General features: G+C 37.9%; 1 pseudogene; it reads right to left on the bottom strand.

Moving 5' to 3' along the window:
• Positions 1-1,937: 1,937 nt before the first annotated feature.
• On the bottom strand, positions 1,938-2,688 carry LOC150093523 (pre-mRNA-splicing factor ISY1 homolog pseudogene; annotated as a pseudogene).
• Positions 2,689-9,521: the final 6,833 nt, after the last annotated feature.

Here is a 9,521-nt window from a genome sequence, read left to right as displayed (position 1 = left end):
GCCTGTGACACACAGGCGAAAATTATACTATTAAATAATATTTCTACGTGAGTTTTTCCGTTATTTATTTGTATAGTGAATAATGTATGAAAGGATTTCTTATTTTGCGCTGGCATTAAAAACTATAATTATACGATGAAAATAAGCAGCAAAATGAATATAACTTATAGGTATTTAGTCTGATATAACTTAGATTCCGGTTACCGAGCAAACGGCGAGCAACTGCGTTTCTTGCTGTAGGCAACTGAACATAGCTACTACATACGCCAAGTAATTTAGTTAAGTGTTTTTTTCATCGTAAAGGATTATTGTCCCTTCTAATGGACATGACTGCCAAACTACACTTCTTATCCATGTTCTTTCAGCATGTGGACAGAATATTATCCAGGTTTGCTGGACGTGTATATAAGTCCAGTAAAGAAATGGTATGCTTACATATATGAATTTTATGGAATACAGGAGTTCCTGTTAGTTTTATATAGTTCTATATGTAGCAAAATCTGGCTCCCCGAAGTCTTGCGCCCATATGCGATTGCCTAGGTTCGCCTAATGATAAAACAGGCCCTGCCTGCAGTCTACGAATACTCAATCAGTATCATTCCACAATCCTGATATAATTTTTACCACTCTGCTTTGCACTCTCTCCACTTATCAAATTCACAACGCAATCCAGGAGACGAGGCATGCCCACAATAGTCTAAGTAAGGTCTTATCAAAGCCTTATAAAGAGGCAAAATGACTTACTTAATTTTATTTATAAGGTTCATTTCATCATTGCAATAATTTTTAGAATTGTATTTGCAATTTTTGCTACATAACTGCTGAACTTTACCATTCTATTGACACTCCAAAATCCCTACATATTTCTTGTAGTATAACCCCACCAACATAATACGATATTGGATATATATAATCACCAAAGTGCATGACTTTAAAATTTCTGACATCCATTTTCCCATGTCCACAATTTCAGCCTATTCCAATCATTCTGCATACCAACCGCATTCCTGAACACGCTACCTATTCTTGGCATGATCAATAAATAGCTGTATGTTACCTGTCAAATCTTCCGAATATCTTTAATGTAGAGTTTGAATAACAGTGGACCAATGACTGATCCTTGTGGTACATCACTGGTTACCTTAAATCCTTCAGACTCACATCCCCCATATACCACTGTTCGATATCTTTCAGTAAACCATTCTCTTATCCATGCTAATAGTTTATAATCTAATCCCATGTTCTCCAATTTATGTAAGTCTTCCATGCTGTATTCTTAGCATATCAGGATTGCAGAATACTGATTATGAAGATAAACTGAGAATTTGTAGAATGCAAGCAGGGGAAAGAGTTCTGATATGATTGAAATTAACAAATTTCTAAAAAGGATCATACGGCATTTAACATGGAATTTTTCATATTATGGAAGATGGGGAACAGATAACAGGACATTCTTGGAAGCTGAGAATGAATGCCATCAAGAAAGGGGGTGAGATCTACATTTTTCTCTCACAGCTGGTACAAATAGTATGGCTTCCCTCGATGAGTTTCTGATTCCCTGTAGGTCTCTCTCTCTCTCTCTCTCTCTCTCTTTTATTTCAAGTCAGTCATAAAAACTGGTTCTCTTTATTTTTCGAACTTTATTTTTCTTATGTCACAATACAAATCCTTTAAACACTCCTTAATTAACAAACACCCACACAGACAATAAAAATTGCTCGAATACTTATAAAATACTATATACAATCTCTCAACGTCACTTATTATATATACACATCATAAATAACATTTTATTTTACAACTAATTTCTTGGGATTCTGATGATGGATTTCCAGAATCCAATCCTTTCTTTGCTTTAGTATATGTGTCACTTGAATTCCATGGCATGAATTCATGAATCTATTATAATGCAAATAGGACTAAATTCTATGAAATGTTCATCTCATTCCAAGTAGTGTTTTGACTTCATCTGTTTCTTGCTGAAGAGAATCACTTGTATAGATCCTCAGAAGTTCATCTTTTTTTTCTTTGTACCAATGCTTTCTCTACCTCTTTTTGTGAGGGAACTGAAACATGTGCAATGAATCTTAGCTGGCCATCTTCATCTCTTTCTGTCTTCGATATACTGTCCTTTTCATCACTAATAGGTTCATCTGCTACTGCATAGATATCCACTTCATCTTTTTATCCACTTGTAGTTATATCACCAGACAATAAAACTTCCTTCCGAGCTTTCCACTCTTTTAAGGCACTTTCTATAGTTTCTTTATCTTTCTCCAATTCTAGAGCAACAAGGATAACATCATCATCACGGTATCCATAATAATCAGCATCACATCCTTCATCATTTCAGCTCGTGTTTTTCTTGGTGGAGGAGGCACCTATTCCAACAATTCTCTCACTCCTTGTAGGTCGTTTGCTGCTACAAAATACTTATAATCTCTGCCTCCGGGTGCTTCTTTTCCTTCATGATCTAACATTTTTGTACCAACTTCCATTCTGTATTTGAGCCACCTTCTTTGCTACCTCTTTGATAATCTACATACTCCATTTTTTTGCCTTTGGAAGGTCACTGCACCCTGAGGCAAGGTATGGTCTCCTTTCTTGTTGTCCTTTATCCTGGCCAGCTAATTGAGCAGCTCTCCATCTAGATAAAGTGGTCACTGCCTTTTCTGCATTTCTCGCCATTATCCCTGATTTACCATATAAAATGTCTACAAACAAAATATAATATCACCATATACAATGTCTACAAAACTCCATCGCAATCCTGCTATGATCAGATGGACCGACCTCCTCCTCCTCCTCACCCTGCTATCTATGTTGGTGACTTCAATTCCCATCACACCATGTGGGGCTATTCCTCTAACAACTGGGATGGTAATAATCTAGCTAACTGGATGGATACATATAACTTGTATTTGAATTATGATGCCAAGCAAGATGGCACTCTTCACTCAGCTGTATGGAACAGAGCTTACACCCCAGATCTGTGCATAGTCACAAAAGACTCAAAAGACCGCCCTCTACCATCAATTAGAACCATCCTTAACAGATTCTCTAATAGTCAACATCGTACTACATAGAGAGAGATAGGAACATTAATCCCAGTCATCAGCGGAACACCAATCGTTGGATGGAATCTCCGCAAGTCCAACTGGACTGCAATTCAGAAACAAATCGAGCAAACCATTAGAGCAATTCCATCCACTCCTAATTGCTATCCTATATTTGTTAAAATACTAAAATCTGCAGCAAAAGCCTCTATCCCTAGAGGCTACAGAAAACAATACATCCCGTGTTGGAGTAGAGAAAGTGAGGAACTCCTAGCCAAATATGAGGAATCTGAAGATCCAACTATTGCTAATGCGTCATATCAACCCTGGATAAAAACAGAAAGGAAAGACGGATCCCAACCATCAATGAACACGATTTTGACACATCTAGTCGGAGAAGCTGGTCACTTCTGAGAAAATTAGGTGGAACAGAGCCAACAACACACAAAACAACAGAGATAACTCCTGATCAAATCGCTAACCATTTATTGAAAATCTCCAAGATTCATCCCAGCTCTACCAGGAAGATTGCTGTACAAGCTTCCATCAGACAAATCCTGAAGATGGAAACCGAGTTTCCTGAACTCGTACACCCAGTACGTCGGGAAGAGGTACAAATAGCCTTAAAACGTACCAAGAATGGCAAAGCTGCAGGAGTGGATGGTATACTCCCTGAGTTCCTAAAGCATCTTCGTCAACATGGTCAAACATGGCTGGCTGCCCTTTTTTCAGAAATTATCATGACTCGTAAACTACCAAAGCTGTGGCGGGTAATCAAAAAATGGCTGTGCCCAAACCAGGGAAAGATCCAAACGATGTGAAAAACCTGCGGCCTATCTCCTTGCTTTGCATCACCTCTAAGCTCTTTGAAAGAATTCTCCTTAAAAGAATTTCACCACTCATCGAAAGAGCACTCCAGACTGAACAAGCTGTCTTCAGGCCAGGAAGAAGTTGCTGTGACCAGGTCCTGGCCCCGACAAATCAAATTGAAGCAGGCTTCCAGAAGAAACGTATATCTGGAGCCACTTTCATTGACCTAACATCTGCTTATGACACCGACTGGATCAGAAGTCTCCTCCTAAAACTAGAAAATATTATGTATTATAAAGTGTAAAAAAACTTTAAAACTTTTTGATTCTATTCTCTCCAACAGAAAGGTCCAGGTCCATATTGGCAGAAAAAAGAGCAGGCCCAGATTCTTTCACAACGGTCTTCCTCAGGGCTCTGTGTTATTCCCTATACTTTTTAACATTTATGTGTATGATCTACCTCATACCAAAACCAGCAAGTATCTGTATGCCGATGACGTAGCGATCTTACGTCAATCCACCTCCTTTACCAACCTAGAATCAACCCTAAACACAGACCTGAACACCCTGGAAGAGTAATTTAAGCAGTGCTACTTGAAGCCAAATCCAACGAAAACAATGTCCTCAGTATTCCACATGTACAATGCAGAGGCGAATCGACAACTCAACCTTTCTTTCTGTGGAAAAATGGTAGAACAGGAGCCTCACTCAAAATACCTTGGGGTGAGCCTGGACAGAAGCCTAACCCATAAAAGACACATCATCAACCTCTCCAATAAAATTAAAACCAGAAATAACATCATTTCAAGGCTTGCTGGAACAACTTGTGGTTGTAATGCATGTCCTAAGGTTGTCTACATCAGCTCTCTCATTCTCTGCAGCAGAATATTGTGCCTTGTCTGGGAAAGTACACACACTAACATTATAGACACCCAGCTAAACTCTACCATGCACACAATTAGTGGGACAGTGAGAAGCACCCCTCTCTGCTGGCTGCCTCTTCTATCTAACATTGCCCCACCAACATACGGAGAAGACAAGCCTCAATTAAAGAATTTAATAAAGTAGTGAGCAACTCACTTACATCAGACTCTCATAAACCCACCTGGTCTTCGTCTCAAATGTAGAAAATCTCTCTGGTCCATGGAGGAACTCTTTTCAGCTGCGCTGCCATAAATATCTGACATATGGAGGTAACACTGGTACAACAATCTACCAACAAACAGCTTCCTGGTAGAATATTCTTGTGCTCCGCAGCCAGGTTTTGAACTTTCTAGGAAGATTTGGTCATCGATAAACAGGATCAGAACTAGTCAGGGCAGATATGGCTACCTTCTATATAAATGGGGCTGTCAGATTGCCCTTGTTGTGATTGTTCTCCAGTGGCTCAAACGATTACTCATTGTGTACGACTGCCCAAGGCGCCAATTTCACTGTGGTGGCCTACAGGACATCCACAAAGTGATGGATGAGGTCTTAAATTGACTTTCCAGCCTGGACCTTAACCTGTAGTTGGTATGGTGGTGGTTATGGAGGAAACAGAAGATCACGGTCCCGTCTCACCACGAAGGCGTTATTCTCGTAGTCACTCTCATAGTCCTCGTCATGGTATCAACAGAACTCCTCCTGATGTTAGAAGATGACGTAATGTGAAATGGGTACCCTCTAATGGATCAAGTTTTCTCACACAAGACACAACAGCTCTTTAATTAAACCTAGCTATATTTATGTTGTAAAGTGTTGTGAGAACATGCAGCCTTATCATACTTGTTACAGTAGTATGATAATTGCCCCTGGCTTGATCATGACAAGTTACTTTTTCTTTATTTAAAAAAAAAAAGAGGAAAGACTTAGAAAGCTGGTTGTGCCTTTTATGTAATGCTTTTATATGTTAAGATTTTCTTCATTTGTTTCTGGAAATTGTGATTGTACTTATCACTTACCAGTTTCATGTAGTCATAAGCATAAATAAAATACATTTCTGATTTCAAGATAACAGTCGAAAACATACTTAAACATGAATTTATTACATTGGCAAGAGGATCTTAATAATAATAATAATACCACCATTAAAAGCTTTACATAATCTAGGCTAAACCAGCACCTCATACATGCAAATACTGTGATAAAAACCATCAAAGGAAACAATCAACTCCTGTAGAGCAAAGGCTATACCATTGCAGTGATATCTTGTTTCGACTGTGTATCAATTATGTGAATAAAATAATAATAATAATAATAATAATAATAATAATAATAATAATAATAATAATAATAATAATAATAATAATAATAATAATAATAATAATAATAATAATAATAATAATTATTATTATTATTTTATTCACATAATTGATACACAGTCGAAACACAGTAGGTGTTTGTGATACACAGTAGGCAAAGTAGATCTTTTCTTGTGAATTAAAATTTAAAGTACATCAGTGAACTCCGTTCTTCAAGACGAACATATAGATGTAAAAACTGTAAGTATCTGTTAAGTAATAAGTAAAATATAAGTATTCAAAGTTCGAAGTATACGTTGGTCAACTACGCGAGAAGAGAACAAAGGAGGACGCCATATTAGAAAATACAGCAAGATCGTCAAACAAGAAGTATGAAGTGCTACAAATGCCAAGAAGACCTAACGGCGGAAGAAAACCACGTAACGTGTAGGAACTGCCAAAGAAACATGCATTTTTTATGCTCAGGATTGTCCGAGACTACCTGGCAGCGAAAATCAAACAAGAATCGTGACGAGTGGAAGTGTCCCCATTGCAGAGATAACAAAGGAACGTCACCTTCGACCGCAGGCGGAAAACAGCCAACGCAGAAAACAACCGCAGGCAGTAAACAGCTATCAACAACAGAGGGAATTAAAAACAAAGAAAACAACAACGGAAACCCAGGTGAGCCATCTTCAAATTACAGAAAAATTTAACCAATACGAGGCATTTATTAAATTTAATAATAACTCGATAGAAGATATGTTACAGACTGTTAGAGAAATTAAAAACTGCGTCAAAGAGCTAACTGAAAGACAGCATAATTTAATTAAAGAGACAACGGACCTACGGCAAGAACTAAACTCTCTAAAGCAACAGTACGAGCTCTCAAACCAACAGCAGCACAAAAATGACCTCCTCATAAATGGTCTCCCAGAAATAGCTACGGAACCTCTAAGAGACACTGTAATACAACTAAGCCAAAAAATCGGCTCCCCCATTGAACCAAGAGACATCCAGTCAGTGCATCGGTTACCACAAAAAAGGAAAAGAGAAAATAATACCCGTCCTTCTTCCGTCGTAGTGCGACTCACCAACAGCCTAACAAAAACTACACTTATAAAAGCTAGCAGGATTAAAAATCCAGTAGTAAAGGATCTGAAAGGAGACCACGACAACACCCCAATATACTTTTCTGAATACCTTACTCCACACTATCAGAAAATATTCTACCAAGCAAGGAAAGTAAAAACAGAAAATAATTACCAGTTTATATGGATAAGAGACAGCAAAATATTCCTTAGAAAGACACAAGACTCAAAACCAATCGAAATAAAATCCGTAGATGACCTCAACAGGCTGTCACATTGAAAGGAATATTGACAACTCATAAAGAAGGACCAGCACCCCAACCAACATGAATGCACACCATCAAGCAGACGTAATCACCCCGGAACATGATAATTGCCACATTCTGAAATCAATATCAGAATGGAAACAACTGACAATCCCCAAAAAAGGACTATCTATTCTCCACATCAACATCAGAAGCATTCAAAAATACTGGCTGACCCTGCAAGCTTATTTGAAGGAAGATATAGACGAAATAGACATTTTAATACTGACTGAAGTATCTACGACAAACGAAGAGGCATCCTCCTACCAAATGCCACACTTCCAACAACACAAACACTGCAGACAAACAAAACGAGGCGGTGGTATAATAATATTTTACAAACATAAACTAGAAGTAACAGAAATAAACTATAAATTAGAATACGCAGAAAACATATGCATCGATATTAAAAACATCAAACAAGAAAACTCCCTGATATTAAACGCAATATACAGACCACCCAACTTAAGCACCACAAAATTCCTAGAAGAACTAAACAGATGGCTTTCAGCCACGAAAGTAGGCACCTCAAAATACTTGATAATAATAGGAGACATTAATATAAACATTAGGAACATAAATAACAACACAGAACAATACCTAGACCTATTATCGGCATATAACATAACCCCATCCATACAGTCGTATACACGAGAAGAGATAATCGGAAACACAACAACCTCAACCTGCATTGATCATATAAACATAAGGGCCGCTCCAAACAGCCACACAGCCGCCGTCATAACATGCAAACTAGCAGACCATTATTTCACAGCATTGCAGTTACACACTGAACCAGAACCCATAAAAATCACTGAGACTACAAAACAGTATCATAGCATTGTAAACGAAACAATACTGAACGATGAAATCAGAAAAACAGACTGGATGCAGATAGCATCTTTAGACTCTGCTGAAGCTGTATATAATAATCTTAAACATGCATTTAACCAAATATACAACAAAGCATTAACAAAAATAAAAATACGCCCCCAAACGAAACAAAATCCATGGATAACAGACAACATACTAACAGACATACAAAGAAAAGATGCCCTATGGAAACAACTTAAGAAGTCACCGAACAATATCGCTTTAAAAGCTGAATACAAAAGAAAACGGAATCTCCTAACAACCCAGATTCTAACAGCAAAAAGAAACTATTACAGCAACAAATTAACAACAGCACAGAATGACATAAAGGAAACCTGGCACCTGATTAATGAAATGCTGGACAATATACACAGAACCACTGCCACAGAAACAATAAAACACAGCTTTGCCTGCGACCCAAAATCCCTTAAACAGTTGGCAAACAACTTTAATCAGCACGTCGTGAACTCTGTCCAAAAGCTACAAGATTCAACCTTTCCTCACACATACGAACATTCTCCACTAGGTCCACGAGCAACCCAGTCGATGTGGTTCCCCACAGTAACAAAAGAAGAACTATCACTGGCAGTTCAACAAATTAATCCTAACAAAGGACCGGGGATAGACGGAATCAGACCAAAAGACATCAAGAAACACTCAACCAACCTACTTCCCGTTATACAAAAACTGTTCAATAAAATCTTCGAAACGGGACACGTACCTGAAACACTGAAGACTGCACTAATCACACCCATACACAAACAGGGAAAAAGAAACATAATAAGTAATTACAGACCTATCGCCACGCAGCCTGTAATGAACCAAATCATGGAGCGCATTGTATATCAGAAACTCTCCACATACGTTGAAAAATTTCAAATCATACCCAAAACACAATATGGCTTTCAAAAAAATAAAGGAACAGCAACACTCCTGGAAGACTTCACAGATATAATAAACGCTGCATTGGATAAAAACAGAATAACATTAGTGGTATTCATTGACTTAACAAAAGCATTTGACACACTAACACATAAAACCTTGTTAACTAAACTTACCCATATCGGAATTGGAGGTCGTCTACTCCAGTGGTTTAAAGCATACACGAAAAACAGAAAGCACATCACACGTATAGGATCAGCACACAGCAAAGAGGTACATGTAA

The sequence above is a fragment of the Typopeltis vanoorti genome, chromosome 24 (assembly GCF_054136105.1).
Source record: "Typopeltis vanoorti isolate ZY-2024b chromosome 24, IOZ_Tvanoo_1.0, whole genome shotgun sequence".
Classification (NCBI taxonomy): Eukaryota; Metazoa; Arthropoda; class Arachnida; order Uropygi; family Thelyphonidae; genus Typopeltis; species Typopeltis vanoorti.
This window is presented reverse-complemented; position numbering and strand designations above follow the sequence as displayed.